General features: G+C 38.2%; 1 protein-coding gene across 5 annotated transcripts in view; it reads left to right on the top strand.

The window, feature by feature from the left end:
• The first annotated feature begins 105 nt into the window (after nucleotides 1-105).
• Nucleotides 106-23,301, top strand: part of PHTF2 (putative homeodomain transcription factor 2) — a 112,874-nt gene continuing 89,678 nt past the window's right edge. For 2 of the 5 annotated variants that reach the window (XM_081799662.1, XM_081799661.1), the window contains exons 1-2: nucleotides 107-284; nucleotides 2,845-2,998. The gene's annotated coding sequence lies outside the window, so the exon portion shown is untranslated. Of the gene's footprint in view, nucleotides 285-2,844; nucleotides 2,999-23,301 lie in introns of all 5 variants that reach the window. The other 3 variants (XM_081799659.1, XM_081799660.1, XM_081799663.1) reach the window with 2 other exon arrangements.

Raw genomic sequence — 23,301 nt, 5'->3', positions numbered from 1 at the left:
TGGTCCCATTGGCCCCACAGATGCCAATCAGACCAGCCAACGCTCGGCTCCGCCCCCGAGGGGCGCCCCGCCCCTTCTCTCGCCCTCCCCGCCAGCGCGCGGAGACTGCCCGCTCCGGCGCAAAATCCTGCGGGAGAGGGGGTGGGGCGACAGCTGTGGAGGCAGCGCTCCCGCCGGCAGCCTCGTTGTGACTCCTCCGGCTCCCGCAGCGGCGGCGGCGCTCGCCTCGGAGTCTCCCGCGCGCACCCCAGCCGCCTCCTAGCGGCGCGGCGCCCGCTCCTACGGTAAGAGCCGGCATCACCTCCGTGCTTGGGCGGGCCGTGTGGAGGTCTTTGGGTTCTGACAGAATCCTGGGGATGGAGCAGGACGAGGGAGGAAAGCGGAGGGCAGGATGGAGGTGGGGGCTCCGGGGCCAACGCATCGCCCTACGCCGCCGGTGACTTCCCCGGCAGCCGCTGGCACCTGCGTGCCGGGGGCAACCGCGGTCCCCTCCCATCATTTGACCGGTGGCAGAGGCTCAGCCTCCCTCCTCCCGAGCCCGTGCCGTCCTCGAGCCTAAATGGTGACGGGCCGAAGCTCAGCGCCGCCTCCCGCCCCTCCGCCCCCTCTCGCGGCCCCTCTCCTCCGCTTCCTTCCCCTGGCGCTGTGCTGGGGGCGCGCCGGGTCTTGGAGGGCGTGCAGGGGCATCGGGTGGCGGAGCCCGGGCGGGCGGGGGAGGTCAGCTAGCCGCCGGAGGAGTGGGCTCGGGCGGAGGGGGCGACTGTGCGCACGCAAGACGCAGGCTGGAGGGAGGGTCTTTGCCCTGCACCCACTGAGCAGGCAACAGTTTAGTTCTGATTCCAGCACTGCGGAGCGGGTGCTGAAATTCTCTCAGGGGCCTTAAGGGCTGTTTTCCCCTCTGGAAACAATACTGCAGTCCATCAGCTTGCTTTACCTTTTCTTATTTTTATCTGCCTGATATTGACAGCCAGTATTTTGGTATTGTTCCTTCGAGTCATGACTTTTAAACTCAACCTCCTTCTATAACTTCGGAGATCATTCTGTCACTGATCCATCACTCTTTATTTTTAGCCTGATCAAAAAAAAAAAAAAAAGAACTGCTTTATATCACCATGTACTGACTGGGAAGTACAGAATCTGGAATAATTTATTAATCTAAGTATTTATATACCAAGTAGTTTTTAAATTCGTGAATTATTAAATATTTTGTAATTTATACTTGCTGTCTTTGTTTATGGTATATCCTGCCTACTTTGAGGTTATTTTGTTAATTGTGTGCTTTGATTTTATAGTTTTTGGTTAGCTTGAGCCAACTAGATATTTTAGGATTTTTCTTTTTTTCCCCCCTAAGACTTTGGGCATAGCCACTTTATTTGCTCTTGTTATTAGAGATCATGTATGTTTTAAAAAAATTTTGTTTCCTCCCCAGCTGGATTTTTTCATAGCATTTTAAAGTTGGAAGGGAGCATTCTGAGAATTTGGAAACCATGCACTTTAGCCTAAAGAGCTGTAAAATAGCATAACAATTTGAAATCCTAACTTCTTGGAGTAAACATTGCTAAGTTTAAGAGAAGGAAATGTTCAGTTATAGTGGCTCAGCCTCCAGATTCCAGAGGAAAGCAATCTAGAGGTCTGAGGAGAATGAGCCATGCCTGAGACCAGACACAAGGTGGTTCCAGGAAAATTTCTGGCTGGGGAAATAGCCTGTCTCCCATGCAGGTTAGTTGTGTGCATGCATCAAATAGTATTAAGTTAGGTGTTAGTAAGGTAGAAAGTGTCTTTTCTGACTTTTACCACTTTCTGATAGGCCATGAAAACATAGTAAGAGAAAAAAAGTATAATGGGGGCACTCTTGTATAGTCAAACCTCCCAGAGTAAACTCTTTTTTGAGTCCAAACTGGCAGTGGACAGTTGGCCCTAAAAATCAAGTAGGTGGTCTGAGCAATTTTTATTTTTTTATTCTATTATTATTTTTTAAATGTTTATTTGTTTGGTTTAAGTAAGCTCTACATCCAATGTGGGGCTTGAACTCACAACCCTGAGATCAAGAATCACATGCTCTACTGACTGAGCCAGCCAGGCATCCTGGCCTGAGCAATTTTATTTTATTTTACTTTTTTTGGCCTGAACAATTTTTAAACCTATGAACCTTTTTGCCAGCCCATTTAATAAAATTTCAAGGAATTTGTAATTAAAAAGGCTACACTAGACTAAGCCAAAGAAAATTTAGGGTGGCATGTAGAAAAAATGAGGATCGAAAAATAGTTGGATTGCTTCCATACTGTCTTGTTTAATCTTTATAATGCTGTGAGGCATGTACTGTGATTACTGTTCTGTTTTATAGATGAGTTAACCAAAACTTCGGTTAACTCATTTGTTCAAGATTTCTCAGCTCATAAGTTGGTGGAGGTGGGATTCAAATCCAGGCAATCTGATTACAAAGCCTAAATTCCAAGCCAGTATGTTTTACCACCACAGTGGCTTCGTAGAGACCTGGTACAAAGGAGACTAATCAGTGAAAACTAATGCTGCAAAGTCATAAACTGAGTAAGAATATTGTACATATTCAGTAACACTTTGAGTCACTGTATAGTAGGCATTGTTGAGTATTGTTGGGGATGTAAGGATGGAGTCACCTGTCCTGTCGTTAGTGGGGGAGAGAAATAAACAAATAATCATAATACAATACAGTGTATACTATAGAAGAGTGCCATAGAGTTTGTGATTTAATAGAAGAGAATTCAGTTGAAGTTTAGGCATAGCAGCATTTGAATTCCTGTTTGGCTTTGTGACCTTTAACATGATAGTAAACCTTTTTCAGCTTCAGTTTTCTTATCTGTTAAGTGAGATGAATTACTTCAAAGCAGAGTATTAAGCATTAAACAGAATATGTAAAGTACTGGCACACTGGTAAGCCCTGAATAAAGAAGACTGAATAATATTCAGAGGCGGAGTGGAGAAGGGTTTGGAGGTGTGGCTACCACTGGAGCCTTCAAGGGTAAGTAGTAGTTTTCATGGTTGGGGAAGGAGGGCATCCTACACAGATAGAACAGGAGGCGGGGTCACAGAACAGGAATGTGGATTGTTGAGGGAATGGCAAGTAATCGTAGCTTTGTATAAAAAGTATTTGTGAAGGCCAAAATTTAAATGGTAATTGTGTATAAATGTGGCTAGGCAAGGTGAGTACTACCCAATTTTGATTAAAATTATAGGAAATCCTCAACGGTTTGGGAATTGTTACATTTTTATTTAATATTTACCGTTTAAGACTTTTTTCCCCCAGTGACAATTAAAACTTCTTTTCCAAACGTGTCCAGCTGAGCACTTTCATTATTTCATTGCAGTAGTTCATTCTGAGCTATAAAGGAAGACTTACACCACCACTAGAGGCATTTGCACATAATTTGTGGAATGTATTTTGGGATTACTTTAAAAAGAAGAATCTTAAAGTGACTGTTGCTTCCCTTAACCCTTTTACCGAGTATGTAGCCACATAGGGCCACTGTTGCAAACTACGCTTTGTATATATGCCGACTGCCTTTTCTGAATCCAAATTTGAGACGTAACGGTGAGACAGAATGTTTCAAATTGGGGCTGTTCTTAAAAAATCTGAGAAAAAGTCCCATGTGTAAATCTTCCCTTCAGGTTAGCACAGACCCATGAATACTTCCACTGGATTTATAAATGTAGATTTATATGTAATGTATGTATGTACATGTATGACATGTAAATTCATGACCAGAATTATCTAAGTTGAAAATATTAAATGCCATTTAGGAAAGCTGCTTTTGTATTCCAACTTGTTATTCTCATACAAATTGCTAAAATGACACAAAGATCAGATTTCACATGAGAAAAACGGACTGCTTCCTAGACCAGGTAGTTTTAGAGTACTAGGAAAGAAAATATGCTGGACTTCATTCTGAGTGGTGAACAGGAACTGGGCAGGAAATGGCTGTGGCTGAACCACTACCTGATAATAATCATAACATGATTGAATTTGACATTTAATGAGAGGAAGTAAAGGAGAGAAAAAGTGCACTGTATGCAGCTTTCCAGTTTCAAAACAGTAGGGGAAAAGGACTGTTAAAAGTGTTTCTACAAAAAAAAAAAGTGTTTCTATAGAAGTTTTGAAGGTATGTAGTAGGCACTGATATTTGTTGCATGAATGAAAGCACCTTAGTAAAACATTCCATAAAAGGTCTGTTACAGATAGCAAAAAACTAAAGTTGTGTGGCACGAATTTTGGTGCTCTGCAGACCTACGTTCAAGTCTCAGTTCTACAGTCCATCAGTTGTGTGACTTTGGGCTCATTATGTAATCTTTTCGAGGTTCAGTTTTATTTAATCATAAAATGGAGATACTGTGCAAGATTTTGAGAATTAAATTAGCTAATATACGTAAAGTACTTGACACATTGTCTGGCTTATAAGACATGTTCAAAAAACAGTTGTTGCTGTTATTTGACTAAGTTGAATAGGTGTGATTTTTATTTTATTTATTCATTCATTCATTTATTCATTTATTTTAAAGGGTGGGGTGCAGAGAGGGAGAGGCAGAGAGAGAATCTTAAGCAGGCGCCACACTGGGTGTGGATCTTGAGACAGGGCTCAATCTCACAACCCTGAGATCGTGACCTGAGCGGAAATCCAGAGTCGGAGGCTTAACTGACTGAGCCACCCAGGTGCCCTGAACAGATGTGTTTTTTTTAAAAAAAATACAATTCTCAAACAGAGTAAGGAGAGCCAGAAAATGGCAAACAAACAAATAAAACCTTAAGAGGAGATGATAGGATGTTACACAGGCAGTAGGCACAGTTGAATAAAAAAAACAAGTCATTGCAGCCACATACAAAACAAGGGAAAAGATAGGGAAAGGGCGTCATATTCTCAATTTTTTTTTCCTGAAGAAAGTACGTCAGACTCATTAAACCAGATAAAGTAAATAAGATTTTGCTATTCTAAATGGCAATAAAAAGAATACTGAAATTGGGTCTCTTGTACTGTGAGTTTACTATATACACGGAAAGGGACTTTTTTCCTCAAATCCCTTAGCCACATTCTTATCTCTGAAATTCTTCCAACAGATAAAAGCCATTAATTTTACAGTCATAGAGAAGGCTTTAATTGCAAGTAATCTTGGGAGATAGAGCCAGTTAATTTAACTACATATATTTCCCAAGTATTGATTCCATATATCTCATTGCCTACTATATATCTTTTGGGCAGTGAATGTCTAAATGTATTATATGTTGGAAAATAAACATATCTTCTTGTTCCCAGATCTGTTTCTCCTCTGTATTCCCAATCCTAATGAATAGTTCTTCTATTGTTCAAGCCAGGAATCATGGAGCATCCTTACTCTTTCACTGTCTGTACCTTTCATATCCAGTCAATAACTACATCTGGTCTTTCTCTTTACTGGTCTTTCTCTTTACTAGCTATCCATCTTTTAATCATGCCCTGTCCCAACACCCACCCCTCATTGCCACTGACTTATTTTAGGTACTCATCATTTTTCCCCCAGATTATTATTAGTCTCCTTGGTTTTAATTTAGCCTCATATTAATCAGTTCTTCACACAACTTCCTTCTAGAATGATGTTGCTGAATACTAATAAGTCATATTAAAGTTATATTCTTAATGCCAGCACATGATGATAATTAATAAATATTAGATCCGTCCATGTATCTTAAACTTAAGATAGTACTAAGTGACTTGTATACCTATACCTAGAGTTTTCTTTGTGAGAAAGGTTTTATTTATTTATTTTTTTAAAGATTTTATTTATTTGACAGAGAGAGACACAGTGAGAGAGGAACACAAGCAGGGGGAGTGGGAGAGAGAGAAGCAAGCTTCCCACCAAGGAGGAAGCCTGATGCGGGACTCGATCCCAGGACCCTGGGATTATGACCTGAGCCGAAGGCAGACGCTTAACGACTGAGCCACCCGGTGCCCCGTAGGAAAGGTTTTAACAACTACTTTATTTTCATCAATAGAGGGCTACTTAGTTTATTTATTTGTTTTTGAATGAACATCAATAGTTTGTATCTTTTTTTTAAGATTTATTTATTAGAGAGAGAGAGCATGAGTAGGGGTGGGGGGTGCAGAGGGAGAGGGGAGAGAGTCTTAAGCAGACCATGCTCGGGACTCCATCTCACGACCCTGAGATCATGACCTGAGCTGAAACCAAGAATTGGATGCTTAATGGGCTGCTCCATCCAGGTGCAGCAATAGTTTATTTCAAAGAGTTTGTCTGTTTTATCTAAGTTGTTAAATTGGCATAAAATTGTTCATAATATTCTCTTATTATATTTTTAATGTTATAAGATCTATGGCTATGTCCCCTCTCTCGTTCCTGATTGTTAATTTGTGTATTTTTTCATTTTTTTTCTTTTCAGTTTGGCTAGAGATTTGTCTGTTTTATTGATTTTCAAAGGAGCAGCTTTTGGTTTTCTTTATTGATTTTTTGTTCGCAGTTTCACTGATTTCTTTATTATTTTCTTTCTGTTCTTCACTTTGCATTTTATTTGCTTGTATCTTAAAAACTTAGCTCATTAATTTATTGTCTTCTGATATAAATGTTTAATGCTGTAAAATTTCCCTCTAAATAGTGCTTTGGCTACATCCCGTGAATTTTGATACGTTGTATTTTCATTTTTGTTCAGTTCAGAAATCCTTGCTGATTTTATTTGTGATTCCTTCTTTGACCCCATTGGTTACAAATGAGTATGCACATGGGATTTTTTAGGTATTGATTTCTGATTTAATTTCATTGTGCTCAGAGAACATACATTGTAAGATTTGAATCATTTTAAATTTATTGAGACTGTTTTATGGCCCAGAATATGGTCTGTCTTGGTAAATGATTCATGTGCACGTGAAAAGAAAGTTGGGTGGAGTGGTATAAACGTCAGATCAACTTGATTGATAGAATTGCTCAAGTTTTCTCTATCCTTACTGATTTTATGTCTACTTGTTCTAGCAGTTTTTGAGAGAAGGGTATTGAAATCTCTGAATATCATTTTGGACTTGCCAGTTTCTGCTTATACTTTCATCAGTTTGGCTTTGTATATTTTTAAGTTCTCTTACTAGATGTATGCATATTTAGGATTGTTGTGATTTCTTGATGAATTGGATCCCTTTATCATTGTGAAATGGCTCTCTTTATTTCTGGTAGTATGCTTTGCTCTGAAATCTACTTTGACAATATTGCCTCTCTAGCTTTCTTTTGATTGGTATTAGCATGGTGCATATTTTTCCATCATTTTACTTTTATCCATTTGTGTGTATTTGAAGTAGTTTCTGGTAGATGGCATATAGTTCAGTCTTCGTTTTTTAATCCAGTTTTCTAATTCTTGCTTTTTAGTTTAGACCACTTATATTTAATGTGATTATTGATATTGTTGGGTTTAAATCTGTTACCTTGCGATTTGTGTTTTATTTGTCCCATCTCTTTTGTTTTTGCTTTTTGCCTTCTACTTTGTATTATTTGAGTATTTTTTATGACTCTCCTTTATATCTTTTTTTTTTTTTTTGCTTTTTATCATCTATAGGTTTTTGTTTTGGTTTGTTTTTTGGGTTTATTGTTTGTTTGTTTATATATATCTAACTTATCACAGTCTGTTTTTGGGTAAAATACCACTTCACATATTATATAACAACCTTAAAACACTATAGTTCTATTTCTCCTTTTCATTCTTGTGTTGTTGTCATACATTTTAGTTGTACAGTATGGTTTTAGTTTTTTAGCTTTAAATGGTCAGTTCTCTTAAGTGGATTTAAAAATGATATTTAGGAAAGGGCTCTTATTTTTACCCACATTTGTCCCATTTTCAAGGCTCTTCTTTCCTTTGAAATTCCTTTTCCATCTGGTATCATTTTCCTTCTGCCTATGATTACCTTTAGCATTTATTGTAAGTTGAACTACTGCTGAGAATTTTTTCAGCTTTTATATGTCTGAACCCCCCCCCTTTTTTTTTTGTACTTCAGTTTTCAAATGTATTTTTACTGGGTATAGAATTCTAGATGGACAGTTTTTTTCTTTCAGGACTTTAATGATACGACTTTAATGATGCTCCGCTATTTTCTCATTTGCATGTTTCTGACATGAAATCTACTGTTATCTTTATTTCTTTATACTGAAAGTGTTTTTGGTCTCTGGCTACTTTTAGAATGATCTCTTTACCACTGGTTTAAAGCACTTTTTAAAGATTTTATTTATTTATTTATTTGAGAGAGAGAGAGAAACAGCATGAGAGGGGATAGGGTCAGAGGGAGAAGCAGGCTCCCTGCTGAGCCGGGAGCCCAATGTGGGACTCGATCCCGGGACTCCGGGATCATGACCTGAGCCGAAGGCAGTCGCTTAACCAACTGAGCCACCCAGGCGCCCTAAAGCACTTTTATTATGATGTGCTTTGGTGTAGTTTTATGTCTCTTATGCTTAGGGTTAGTTGAGCTTCTTGGGTGTGTGGATTTGTCATTGTCATCAAATTTAGAAAAATTTTGGCCATTATTTCTTCAAATAGTTTTTCTCTATTCCTTCACTCTCTCCTTTCATTCTGGTACTCCAGTTACACATACATTGACAAATAGATATTGTTCCACACCTAACTGATCCTGGGTTTTTTGTTTTTTGGGTTTTTTTCTTCCCCTCCTTGTTTCAATTTGAATAATGTCTATTGCTATGTCTTCAGAATTACTAACATTTTCTTCTACTGATTTCTAATCTGCTGTTAATCTTATCCATTGTATTTTTCTCGTTAAACATTGTATTTTTCATCTCTAAAAGTTTGATTTGAATCTTGTTTATATCTTCCATGTCTTTCCTTAACAGTGGTCATGTTTTCTTCTTTTACTTTCTTAAATATATGGAGTCTATAATAGACGGGTTTTTTTTTTTTTAAATCGTGGTTAAAAATACGTCACATAAAATTTACCATCTTAACCATTTTCACCCTTTTTACTTAACCAATTTGAGAGTTTTAAGTATATTCACATTGTTGTGAAACAACTGTCTGGAACTTTTTCATCTTTTTAAAAAAAATTTTTTTTTAGATTTTATTTATTTATTTGACACAGAGAGAGAGAGCACACACAAGCAGGGGAAGTGGCAGGCAGAGGGAGAGGGAGAAGCAGGCTCCCCATTGAGCAGGGAGCCCGATGCAGAGCTTGATCCCAGGACCCTGGGACCACAACCTGAGCCGAAGGCAGATGCTTAACTGACTGAGCCACCTAGGCGCCCCAGAACTTTTTCATCTTACAAATCTGAAACATCTCCTCTTTTCTTCTCCCCCCAGATCCAGGTACCTACTCTTCTACTTTCTGTCTCTATGAATTTGACTATACTGGTACCTTATATAAATGGAATCATACAGTATTTGTCTTTTTGTGACTGATTTATTTCATTTAGCATAATGTCCTCAAGATTCATCCATGTTGTAGTTTATGACAGGATTTCCTTTAAGGCTGAATAATATCTTATTGTACGTATATACATCATTTTCTGTATCCAGTGATCCATTGGTAGATGTTTGGCTTACTTCTACCTCTTGGTTATTGTGGATAGTGCTGCTCTGAACATGGGTATGCAAATATCTTTTCAAGACCAAGCCTTCACTCCTTTTAGATATATATCCAGAAGTGGGATTGCTGGGTCATAAGGTAATTCTGTTTTTAATTTTTTGAGGAACCTCTATACTGTTTTCCATTGTGGCTGCACTATTTTACCATTCCACTAACAGTACAAAAGAGTTCCAGTTTTTCTACATCATTGCCAACAGTTGTTATTTTCAGTTTTGTTGATAGTAGCTATCTTAATGGGTGTGAAATGATATCTCATGGTTTTGATTTGTATTTCCCTGATGACTAGTGATGTTGAGCACCTTTTCATATGCTTGTTGGCATTTGTACATCATCTTTGGAGAAATGTCTATTCAGGTCTTTTGCCTGTGTTTTAATTGAGTGATTTTTTGTTGTTAAGAAGGAGTTCTTTATATATTCTGGTTATTAACTCCTTATCAGTTATATAATTTGCAAATATTTTCTTCCATTCTATATGCTTTTCACTCTATTGATTGTAGCCTTTGATGCATAAAAGTTTTAAGTTCGATATAGTCCTATTTATATTTGCTGTTGTTGTCTGTACTTTTGGTGTCATATCCAAGAAATCATTGCCAAGGCCAAAATCCTGGAGTTTTGCCCCTTAGTTAATCTAGGAGTTTAATAGTTTTAGCTTCTTTATTCATTTTTTGTTAATTTCTGTAACTAGAGAGTCACGTGCATTCTTTTGCACGTGACTCTCTAGTTCTCCCAGCATCAGTTGTCAAAGAGTGTATTCTTTTGCACTGAGTAGTCTTTGCATTCTTGTCAAAGATCATTTGACCGTATATGTGAGGGTTTATTTCTGGACTCTGTTCTATTCCATTGGTCTTTTTGTCTGCCTTTATGTCAGTAGTACACTGTTTGGGTTAGTATAGCTTTGTAATATGTTTTGAAATAAATTGTGAGTCCTTCTACTTTCTTCCTCTTTTTCAAAATTATTTTGTCTATTTGGGGTCCCTTGAGATTCCATATGAATTTCAGGATGGATTTTTTTTTTTTTTTAAGATTTTATTTATTTATTTGACAGAGACACAGCGAGAGAGGGAACACAAGCAGGGGGAGTGGGAGAGGGAGAAGCAGGCTTCCTGCTGAGCAGGGAGCCTGATGCGGGGCTCAATTCCAGGACGCTGGGATCATGACCCGAGCCGAAAGCAGACACTTAACGACTGAGCCACCCAGGCGCCCCAGGATGGATTTTTTATTTTTGCAAAAAAATACTGTGGAATTTTGATAGAAATTGCACTGAATCTGTAGATCACTTTGGATAGTGTGGACTTCTTTAATAATACTAAGTCTTCCAATCCATGAACATAAGGTTGCTTTCCACTTACTTTTGCTTCCTTTAATTTTTTTCAGCAATGTTTTATATAAGATACCGGTTTTAATGTCCTTCCTTACTTATCCTGTCACTTATGTTATTCCTGGGTCCGTTTTTAGAACTGATTTTTCTCCTTATGATGGATTGTATTTTCCTTTTTCTTTGCATGCTTGCTAATTTTTGTTTGGATATCAGACATTGTGAATTTTGTTGTTTGGAGCTGCCTTTCCTCTGTATTATTTTTAATATTTTGAGATTTCTTCTGAGATACAGTTAAGTTACTTAGAAACAGTTTAATTTTCTAAGCCTTGTTTTTTAAGTTTCGTTAGGTGAGACCTGAGCATCCTTTAGTACAAGGCTAATTTGTTCCTAGTACAGGCACAATGCCCTTCTGGATATTCTAGCTATTGCCCATTGTTACAGGATTTCTTCACTCTGTGAATTCTTATCATCCCTAGGTGAACTTTGGTAATTGTTCTCCTTGCTCCTTTCTGGTGGTTCTATCCCTGGTTTCAGATAGTTTCCTTGCATACATGTGCTGATCAGTATTCAGCAGGAGACTCAGGGGAAATGTTCTACAGAATTCCAGAGCTTTCTTTGTGCTTTTTTCTCCTTCCTGGTACTTTGCCCTGGGAACTGTAGCTGCCTTGGTGTCCCTGAACCCCCTTATCTGTCTTCTCAATTTGGGGAGTCTGTCTGGATCTGATTTTCCTATCTTAGTATTGTATCCCGGAAACTCTACCCTTGGGAAGTCATCCGGCTTACTTTTATTGCCTCTTTCAGAGATTGTGCTGCCTGTTGCCCAGTGTCTGAAAACTTTTCACTATTGTGTCCATGTTTTTAGTATTTAAGATGGGGAGATTAATCTGGTCCCTGATACTCCATCATGGTTAGAAATGGAAGTCCCTGTATATTAAGTTTTAAAGTAATAATTTTAATAGAAAGTATATAAAGTACCATTTTTTTATTGTTTTAATTAAGTCCCATGATTTCAGAATGTATTAGTTTTGCATATCCAGAACCAAAATATACCGTATGTTTTGACTGGATGAATGTGTCTATGTTCATCCCCCTTACCATTTCTATTTCGTTTAAAACAAATGTATGAAAGTATGATGAGTTAAAAGGTGAGCAACTAATTGCATTTTCTTCTTTTAGAAACCCAGTTCTCATGACAAAAATTGTGTGAGTGTGAAAAACGTGACTAGATTATTACTAGGGGAAATTAATGAGAAGTGTTTATTTCTCTAAGAGTATAATTATTCAGTTTTTATCATCATTGGAAAATACTTGTAACAATGACTAAAAATGCTGCTATGATCCAGAGTTTTAGTTTATATTTTGAGCAATCATTTTAACTTAACCTTTGAAGTAATAGGTATTAAATACACTGTTAAAAATCTCTGGAGGAAATGGGCTTTAAGATATTAGAAGAGTGTATCTAAAAATCTGTCTCCTCATTGATCATAGGCAACTGAGTATGACCTTTTTCTTTTGATGGAGGTGGATTTATAAATTTGTAAAATCAAAACACAGGGATAGTTCTCTTGTGCTTATCCTATTCTTTTCCATCACTGCAACCATACTAAATGAGAAAATAAGCTTGAGGACGGCTTATGTATATTAAGTTGATAGTTTGTGTATAGAAAATTAACATGAAAAAGGAGGTATTTTAAAACTGAATTAAAGCTTATTATAGCTATTTCTTTTTTATTTTGACATAATTTCAAACTTTAAGGAAGTTATATAAGAAAAGTATAGGGGTGCATAAGGAAAAATGAGGCAAACTCTTTTAATGGAGTGAGCTGCCTTGAAAACTTCAAACTCAGTTATTACCTCTGTAAAATCAGAGGGAAAGTTTGCCCATTTTTATATAATTAATTCATGCTGTGGGAATTTGGAACTACTTGAAAGACAGCTTAGTATGCTATATTTAGTGGCTTAGTTAATTGTATGTCTCACAAGATGCATCATGAGGAAAAGATTCTGTTCTAAATAAGTGTAAGACATAACGTGTACATAGTCTTCTTTTGGATATTTATAATGCACAGGAGAAGGCTCTGAGACGTCCTTAAGTAAGGAAACTTTTATCTGAGTTTTTCTAAACCAGTAGATTTAGGGGACAGGTTAGGCTGCTGATGGAATCTACATACCTGGTATTTAAACCAAGGTACCTGAAGTGATCATCAAGGGACTAAATAAAGCCAGAGAAGATGTCCAAGTGCTGAGCTCAGGGAGAAGAAGAAAGCCAGCAAAGAAACTTGAGTAGTAGCCAGACAGTTAGGAGCAAACCCAAGAAAGGTTTCCTAGAAGCTACATAAATAAGAAGCGGCATAAATAAAGTGTTCCAAGAGGAGGGAACATAATCGGCTACATCATATACTGCAGGTAGGTTGAGTACAATGACCATTGGATTTAGCAACTAGAAGTCATTGGTATCCTTAAAGAGAGCTTTCAGTAGGTTGTGGGGAGTAAAGGCATGGTTGGATTGAAGAGAGAGGGTGGAGGAATTGGAAGAGATAGCAAAGCTTTGCTGTGACAGAGAGAAGAGAAATGGAATAGTTGCAATTGTTGAGCACCTGCTCTGGTCTTTTATTGTTGAAAAGATAAGGCAAGAATGAAAAGAATAAACTATACGTAGTTGAGCTAATGATTCTGGTTTAAGTAGTAGTTGTAGCATGTTTATAGAGTACTTTTCTCTGTGGTATGGATTTGAATGGGCTGGAAATTGAACATTGGTTTCTTGATTTATAGAAAATTCCCTCAGATTAGAAGAATATTGTCAGTTTAGGGACGCCTGGGTGGCTCAGTTGGTTAAGTGTCTGCCTTCATCTCAGGTCACGATACTCATCGGGTTCCCTGCTCAGTGGGGAGTCTGCTTCTCACTCTTCCTCTCCCTTGCCCCTGTCCTCCGGCTCATGTTCTTTCTGTGTCTCAAGTAAATAAAATCTTACCAAAAAAAATGTTGTAAGTTTAGTGGCTGTTAAATTGTGTTGCATTCTTGAGTTTCCAGGCAGTTTAGGCCACTTGGCTTGGTAGTTAGTAGTAATATGGAACAAAGCCCCCAGATTTCATTTTTATTAATCCTGACTTGATGATGTGGACATATTAATAATGGTGTTACATAAAATAGTGAGATTTGTTGACCAGCAGCGTGTTCATCATTTTAAAAATGACTTGGTTTCCAATGATAATTTGTCCCCTAAGAAGTATTCTGGTGCATAAAAGCCATAAATCCTAGTTTTAAATTGGCCACTGTAACTATAGGATAAGAAAACTCAGGGAACACAATTTAGTTCTCATTTTCTATTTTACCATTAACTCTCCATCTGCTTTCTGAGAATTAAGCCCAGTCACTAAGTCCAATTACAGTTGATTCTTGTTATTCACAGTAGTTGTGTTCTATAAGGTGGCAGCAAACATTGAATTCATGAACATTAAAGCATAGCTCCTAGGGGTAATTCAGGGTTAAGTCTCTTGTTAGCCACCGGTCACAACATTTTCATCAACTGATCAATACATAACCTTGTTTCATATGTGTTACTGTTTAAAGACATCTTATTTATTTTTTATTGTTGGTTTATTAACATTGAATTCATGGTCAACAGCACTATAACTCATGTAAATGAAACTTATCTAACACACATTTTCTTCATAAGGTATATAGCAAAGCCTTCTTTTAAAAAATTTTTTTATTTAAATTCAATTTAGTTAATGTATACTGTATTATTAGTTTCTGGGGTAGAATTTAGGGATTTATCAGTTGCATATAACACCCAGTGTTCATTACATCACGTGCTCTCCTTAATGCCTATCACCCAATTACCTCATACCCCCCACCCACCTCTCCTCCAGCAACCCTCAGTTTGTTTCCTAAAGTTCAGCATCTCTTATGGTTTGCCTCTCTCTCAGTTTTCATCTTATTTTATTTTTCCTTCCCTTCCCCTATGGTCATCTGTTTTGTTTCACATTTGAGTGAAATCATAGCTATTTGTCTTTGACTGACTTATTTCACTTAGCATCACCCTCTAGTTCCATCCATATCATTGCAAATGGCAAGATTTCATTCTTTTTGATGGCTTTTTGAGTAATACTCCATTGTGTGTACACACACACACACATATATACATATATATACACCACATCTTTATCCATTCATCTGTTGATGGACATCTGGGCTTTTTCCATATTTTGGCTATTGTGGACATTGCTGCTATAAACCTTTGGGGTGCATGTGCCTCTTTAGATCACTATGTTTGTATCCTTTGGATAAATACCTAGTAGTGCAATTGCTGGGTCGTAGGGTAGTTCTATTTTTAGCTTTTTGAGGAACCTCCATACTATTTTCCAGAGTGGCTGCACCAGTTTGCATCCCCACCAACAGTATAAGAGGGTTCCCCTTTCTCCATATTCTCGGCAACATCTGTTGTTCCCTGAGTTGTTAATTTTAGCCATTTTGACCGGTGTGAGGTGGTATCTCATTGTGGTTTGATTTGTATTTCCCTGATTCCAAGTGATATTGAGCATTTTTTATGTGCCTGCTGGCCATTTGTATGCCTTCTTTGGAGAAATGACTGTTCATGTCTTCTGCCCATTTCTTGATTGGAATTTTTGCTTTTTGGGTGTTGAATATGATAAGTTCTTCATAGGTTTTGGCTACTAGCCTTTTATCTGTTAAGTCATTTGCAAATATCTTCTCCCATTCTGTAGGTTGCCTTTTAGTTTTGTCGACTATTTCCTTTGCTGTGCAAAAGCATTTTATTTATTTATTTATTTATTTATTTAAAGATTTTATTTATTTATTTGACAGAGAGAGACACAGTGAGAGAGGAACACAAGCAGGGGGAGTGGGAGAGGGAGAAGCAGGCAGGGAGCCCGATGCGGCGCTCAATCCCAGGACCCCGGGATCATGACCTGAGCTGAAGGCAGACGCTCAACGACTGAGCCACCCAGGCGCCCCTGCAAAAGCATTTTATCCTAATGAAGTCCCAATAGTTCATATTTTGCTTTTGTTTCCCTTGCATTTGGAGACGTGTCCAGCAAGAAGTTGCTGCAGCCAAGGTCAAAGAGGTTACTGCCTGTGTTTTCCTCTCAAAGCCTTCTTTCATTAGGAACACTAGACAGCACTTCAGCCCTACCCTTGGGGGCCATTTTAAACAAAAAAAAATTAGCAACAAAAAGCAAAAATTGAAAAATTGTCACAAAACAGACCACAAAAAGGATACTTAATTATAGTATGAAAGCTGTCTTAAGAAGACAGAGCATCATCTTGTTCGATCTCAGCTGGTAACCTGCACATCAGACATCTCAATTTTTTTGCTACTCTGTACATGTCTGGAAATGATTAGGAAAGTACTATGAGTATTGATTTTGAGCTTACAAATTAAAAATTAGATAGCAGGCAAATTTGTATATAGCAGAATCTGTGAATAATGAAGACTATATTAGGTAAGAGGTGGTTGTCCAAAATGTTAAATGAATATTTTGGAAGATATTTATATAACCAAATCATATTTATGAATATTAGGATTCCAGTTTACTGAAACTGTAACTATTTGGAAATTGAAATCTAAAACTTGTAATTTTATCAAAGTTCTACAAATATGTATCTTAAGAGTATAATTCTGGCACCAATTCCAGTGTGTATGTTTTTCCCGCACCATCAAGCAATTCTCTAGCATCAGCTGGGTGTCCTGTAATTCACCTCAATTCTGACACTATCACCTGGAGGTAACATCTCATCCTACCAGTTAAGGGTTCGGTCCCACAAGACTGCTACCCGCCCCCCCCCATGCCAGTCACAAGTCCAGTTGTCACCAGTGCTTCTTACTTACCTGTAGATTGGAGGTTCCCATGACCCCTCCTGGAGTTCAGTTAATTTGCTAGAGCAGCTCACAGTACTCAGAGAAACATTTTCTTTACTAGATTACTGGTTTTTTACAAAAAGATATAACTTAGGAACAGATAGGTATGAGATACATAGGACATGATATGGGGAAAGGGCACAGAGCTTCCATGCTGTCTGAGCACACCACTCTCCCCAAATCTCCACATGTTCACCAACCTGGAAGCTCTCTGAATCATGTACTTTTGGGTTTTTATGGAGGCTTGATTATATAGGCATGATTGATTAAATCATTGACCATTGGTAGTTGAACTCAATCTCCAGCCGCTCTCTGCTTGCAGGAGGTTGGGGGAAGGTAGGGAGTACAAGACTGAAAGTTCCAACCCTTTAATCACATGGTTGACTCCGCTGGCAGCCAGTACCCTTGTTTAGGTGCTTTCCAAAAGTCACCCTATTACAACAAAACACACCTTTATCACTCTCATCATAGGAAATTCAAAGGGTTTTAAGAGCTCTGGGCTGGTAATAGGAACGAAGACCAAATACAGTTGACCCTTCAGCAACAGGGGTTTGAATTCCGTGAGTACACTTATGTGCAAATTTTTTTTTCATAAATACGGTACTGCAAATGTAATTTTTTCTTCCTTATGATTTTCTTTTTTCTAGTGTCCTTTACTGTAGGAATACAGTATATGATACATATAACAGACAAGATTTGTGTTAATCCACTGTTTATGTTATCAGTAAGGCTTCCAGTCAACAGCAGGCTATTAGTAGTTAAGTGTTGGGGAGGTCAGAAGTTACGTGTGGATTTTCAACTTTGCAGGGGGATCTGTGCTCCAACCCTTGTGTTCAAGGGTCAACTACATTTCTTACTATGAATCAAAATATCACAAAGAGATGGTTATACAAAGTTTAGGAAAAATAACAGCCCTAGAGCACGTTACCCACATTTTCCCTTTTCCAGAGGCAAATACTTTTAACTTTTTTAGTTGATAAATTATACTTACCTGTCTTTGTAGAGATACACATAGGACTTTGTCATCTGCAGGAACATGGAGAAATAGTCACACAGTGGTATGCAGTGAGAATGCGGATCTGCTCTTTTAATAGCTTTCAACTAGACCTCCTTTCAGTCCCACCTTTACTCCCACTTCAAGTGGAACCTGTGCCATAGTCTTTGAAAATTTGTTGGTTTTTATGGTGTAAACTGGGTTGATATTCTCTTTGGTCTACTGTTGTTTTCTGCTGTCTCAGACCTTCTAGGTCAGTTACTAGTCATATATCTTATTTCAAGCTTCATTTTAATTTTTATTTTATTTTTTTATTTTATTATGTTATGCTAATCACCATACATTACATCATTAGTTTTTGATGTAGAGTTCCATGATTCATTGTTTGGGTATAACTCCCAGTTCTCCATTCAGTACGTGCCCTCTTTAATACCCATCACCAAGCTAACCCATCTTTTGTTTTTAGTTATATATTGTAAAGGAGTAAAGTTAGATGCCTGTGTTTAGTCTGCCTTTTTTTCCCTGCTAGTTTGAAATACTTAAATCTAAAATTACTCTTTAAGTAATTAAGTCATTTGAACACCACTGCTGATATGTTCTTATAATTTAATTTCCTGATGATCGTGGCGTAGAAGAATCTGATATGACTTGTCAAGTAGGTCAGAACAGAGAGAAAGTTACTTTAGACAGAGAAAATGTGGCAAGGACTAGAAGGCAAGCATGAAAATGTATGGTGCATTAAGAAGTTGGCTCAGTTGGTTAAGCGACTGCCTTCGGCTCAGGTCATGATCCTGGAGTCCCGGGATCGAGTCCCACATCAGGCTCCCTGCTCAGCAGGGAGTCTGCTTCTCCCTCTGACCCTCCTCCCTCTCATGCTCTCTGTCTCTCATTCTCTCTCTCGCAAATAAATAAAAAATTAAAAAAAAAAAAATTAAAAAAAAAAAAAAAAGAAGCCCACATGGCTAGATTGTAGGATATGTATATGGATGGCAGATTGGAGAGGGTAGGTGAGAGGTTGTGCATGGGAGAAGATAAAGATGATGGATGCTACTGATTGTAAAGGTGATAAATCTGTGATTGGGTTGTTAAAAAAAAGATCTTTTGTCTACTGTACTGATTAAACTATTTTCTTAGGCAATGGGAAATCATTAGATAATTTTAAGGAGGAGATAGACATGATGAGGTCGGGAGTTTAGAAAATGAAGAAGTAGTAAGAGGCTGTTAGAATAGTCCTGGTAATAGATGATGTGGACGGGCGCCTGGGTGGCTCAGTTGGTTTGGCGACTGCCTTCGGCTCAGGTCATGATCCTGGAGTCCCAGGATCGAGTCCCGCATCGGGCTCCCTGCTCAGCAGGGAGTCTGCTTCTCCCTCTGACCCTCCCCCCTCTCATGCTCTATCTCATTCTCTCTGTCAAATAAATAAATAAAATCTTTAAAAAAAAAAAAATAGATGATGTGGACTTGCACCAGGTCTGCTAGTGGGTCAGGGAGGGGTTATATGAGAGGTGTTTTTGGCAGTATGACAAATAGACTATATTAATTTATTCCTTCATATTTACTAAATGGTTCCTATGTGCCAGATACCGAACGGGTGGTGGTAGGAAAGGGAGAGAGACAAGAAGGATTCTAGGGTTCTGTGCTTGAAGAGCAGATTGGGTAGACAGTAAAAAAGGAGTCGATTTGAGGAGGGAAAATGCATTTTATTTTTTTTTCTTGGAAGTATTTGTAACGGGTTCACAGAAGAGCTTAATTTATGGTCCTGTATTTTCTGTTTAGTATCTTCAATTTATAAGAAGTGAAACTGGGTGTCTTCCCTTTACTTCCTCTGTTAGGACTAACAGAAGTAAAAGTGCAACTGTTGTTAGTTTTGTTAAAAAACAAAATTCAGCTGAGTGATTTTAAAGATTCAGTTGGCTTTGTTCAGTGATTCTTGAATTGGGTGGCGTCCCATCTAGCAAATAGAAAGGCACTCCAAAGAGCAGGTACCTGTGATCCCATGCCCCCATCCCCCTTTCATACTCCATCTTGAACCACTGTCACTTATGTCCATTATACTTGTGGCACATTGGCTTCCTTTCTGTTCCTTAAAAATACCAAGCTCATTCCCACCTCAAGGTCTTGTGTTTGCTCCTCCCTCTGCTCAGGATGCCCTTTCTCAATTCTTTGTGTAGTTGGCTCTTCTCATCCTTCAGATCTCAATTCCCATGTCATCTCACGGGGACTTCTTTGACCACTGTTTTCAAAACTTCCCACCGCATCCCAGTCATCTCTCCCTATGTCCTTCCTGGCACTTCTTCAGCACAAAATTATCTTGTTTGTTGTTCATTTTCTATCTTTTCTCTTTGAAGTGTAAGTTTCATCATGACGGGGACCTTGTTTCTTGTTCACTGTATCCTCAGTGCCTAGAATAGTGCAGTATTTGTAATGTTGGTAAATAAGTATTTTTATTAGATGATCAGACACTGGATTAAATATCTCTGAAGTAATGATTTTCAAATTTTATTCATAGCATTTTTGATGAGATATAGTTAACATTTTTTAATCTCTAAGTAAAATCATTTTTTTTTAAAGATTTATTTATTTATTTGAGAGAGCGAGAATGAGAGAGAGAGAGTACATGAGAGGGGGGAGGGCCAGAGGGAGAAGCAGGCTCCTTGCTGAGCAGGGAGCCCGATGTGGGACTCGATCCAAGGACTCCAGGATCATGACCTGAGCCGAAGGCAGTCGTTTAACCAACTGAGCCACCCAGGCGCCCTAAGTAAAATCATTTTTAAGATCTATTAAATCTTTAAGCCATTTGAATATTATTTAGTGCATTATTATTTTGATAAAGAGTACCTGGACCACTTATTTAGTTAATGTTTCTACTAGAGGCCAATAATAACATATCCATATTTGAATGGAGCCTGGTTGGTTGATGGCAAAAATTTCTTGGGAGTAAATGAGGAATTTAAACCATTTAAATGGATTGTAACTATTTGATTTTTCCAAGTGGCACAACAGTTAAATAAAAGTATTAAGTATTTTTTTTTAAAAAAGCACAAAAGAATTCTTCAGAAATAGTAGAGATGTTGTGGGTATATGCTAAGGTTAAGATACCCTGAAATTTACAAAGTTGCATTAAAGGACATACAGGGTGGGTTGGTTGTACCCATCAGGAAGTTCACAGAGGTCTTTGTGGGTAGTATTAAAATGAGAACTCTAGAGATTCTCTTAGATTTCACAATAGCCCAAAATGTTTTTGTACATACAGCTTTAGAGAGAAGTTACTTGCCTATAATTTTCCAATTAGCTTTTATCCTCTAGCCTAAAATACACAGACATTGGAGCCATGCAGGAAAATAAAAATTATAAATATTCTTTTTATGAACTGGTTGGTGTAAGAGGAAATAGATAGCTCTTTTTATTAGACCTCATTTTGCTTTTCATTTTTCTATCCTAAGATTGAAAACAACTTTAAACATGTAGTATGTGGTATTTATTCCTCACAACATTTCCATGAAATCATATCCTCATTCCAGCTTAAAAACTTTCTAAGAAATTGTAACAATTTATAGGTCACATGATTAGAAAATAGCAGCCTGGAAATTAGTAGATTTCCTTTTGCCCATACCATGTTCCCTCTACCACAGTTTCACTGTTTTCAGTATCAGCATAAAAATTTTGATTTGAACCTTAGCATTTCTTATCTTTTTAAGGACAGGACCGCTTTGTTCCTAGTTTCTGAAGTAAAGAAACTGGTTATTTTAGCTGTGGAGGAAGCAACTGAGTTATATTTAATTTTAGCATTTAGAAATGAAGTTAGACTCGATGTGGCAGGTTTGGCTTTAACTCCTTTTCATTGTACTTTTTAAATCTACAGATAGTTATATATTGGTTGATTGACATGTCAGTAAAAACCCGCCGTATTTATTATACTTCACAATATATTTTTTTTAAGTTTTCTTTATTTATTTGACAGAGAGACACAGCGAGAGAGGGAACACAAGCAGGGGGAGTGGGAGAGGGTGAAGCAGGCTTCCTGAGGAGTGGGGAGCCTGATGCGGGGCTCGATCGCAGGACCCTGGGACCATGACCTGAGCCGAAGGCAGACGCTCAACGAACTGAGCCACCCAGGCATCCCCACAATATTTTTATACCTCTTAGTGTTAGGAAAGAGTGTGTTTTTGTGTTTATGCACATGTCGCGGTAGTACAGGAGTTGGAACAGGTAGAATTTTCAGTTCTGGTCCTTAAATTGGTTCATCTGTGAGGGTATTTTGGCTAGCAATTTTTAAATTTGGTTTGTAAACATTGTGTTTAATATATACAAAAAAGCTACAGAAGAATTCAGAGATAACGAAGACATTAGACTGCTCTCAAATTTATGGATGGGATGGGGGCACATATCAACAAGTACATAAAAAACAAAACAATATATTAAGTATAATGGGAACATAGAACAGGATAAGCAATCTTTAGTGGAGGAATTTGGGAGAAACCCGTAGAGAAAGTGGAATTTAGGAGGCCTTCTTCTGGAAATCCCTTGTGTTTTGGAAAGACGTGTTAATTTGGGCACAGAGGTAGAAAGTGTAGGAAATGTAGTGTGGGGGCGCCTGGGTGGCTCAGTCGTTAAGCGTCTGCCTTCGGCTCAGGTCATGATCCCAGGGTCCTGGGATGGAGTCCCACATCGGGCTCCCTGCTCCGTGGGAAGCCTGCTTCTCCCTCTCCCACTTCCCCTGCTTGTGTTCCCTCTCTCGCTGTGTCTCTCTCTGTCAAATAAATAAATAAAATCTTAAAAAAAAAAAGGGAAATGTAGTGTGGTTGAAACAGGATGTGTGAGAAGATGGATGGTAGCAGTAATATTGGTAAGTAGGCTAGGGTGAGATTTTAGAAGGTCTGAATATAATTCTAAAGGGTAGTGGGTCTAAATAGTTTTCTAAAGGCAGTAGGGAGTGATCTAAGGTTGTTGAAAAGAATACCGAGATCAGGGCCTAAGGAGATTTACATAAACTACCTTTTAAAAATAACCTGTGTTCGGGATGCCTGGGTGGCTCGATCGAGTCCCACATCGGGCTCCTTGCTCAGCGGGGAGCCTGCTTCTCCCTTTGCCTGCCACTCCCCCTGCTTGTGCTCTCTCTCTTTGATAAATAAAAAATAAAATTAAAAAAAAAATAGCCTGTGTTCCATTTTTTCTAAAAGTTTCTGCTGTATTAAGTTCTGTATATGTAACATTGATTTAACTAATAGTAGTGTTTTTGGGTGAGTTAGTAAAGGAATTCAGAGAAACTCCTGTACGTTATTGGAATTGTTAGCCTTTATTGATTTGTGGAATGTTTGGCTAGATGGCAAACATTCTCTTAGGTGAGAAACTAAGGCCCAGAGAACTCAGAAATTTATTCAAAAGCACATAGCATTTAGTGTCAGAACTTGGATCTAGAACCCATTCTCCTGACACTTAGTCATAGCTTTTTCTCTGCTCTACTTCCTCTCCTGCATATTATAATGTACTGGAGGATTAGAATCATGAAGGAGGAAAGATGCC

This window comes from Leptonychotes weddellii, chromosome 12, assembly GCF_054177405.1.
Source record: "Leptonychotes weddellii isolate Sample4059 chromosome 12, ASM5417740v2, whole genome shotgun sequence".
In the NCBI taxonomy this organism is placed as follows: Eukaryota; Metazoa; Chordata; class Mammalia; order Carnivora; family Phocidae; genus Leptonychotes; species Leptonychotes weddellii.
The sequence above is the reverse complement of the archived record's forward strand: the minus strand, read 5'-3'. Positions and strand labels throughout refer to the sequence as shown.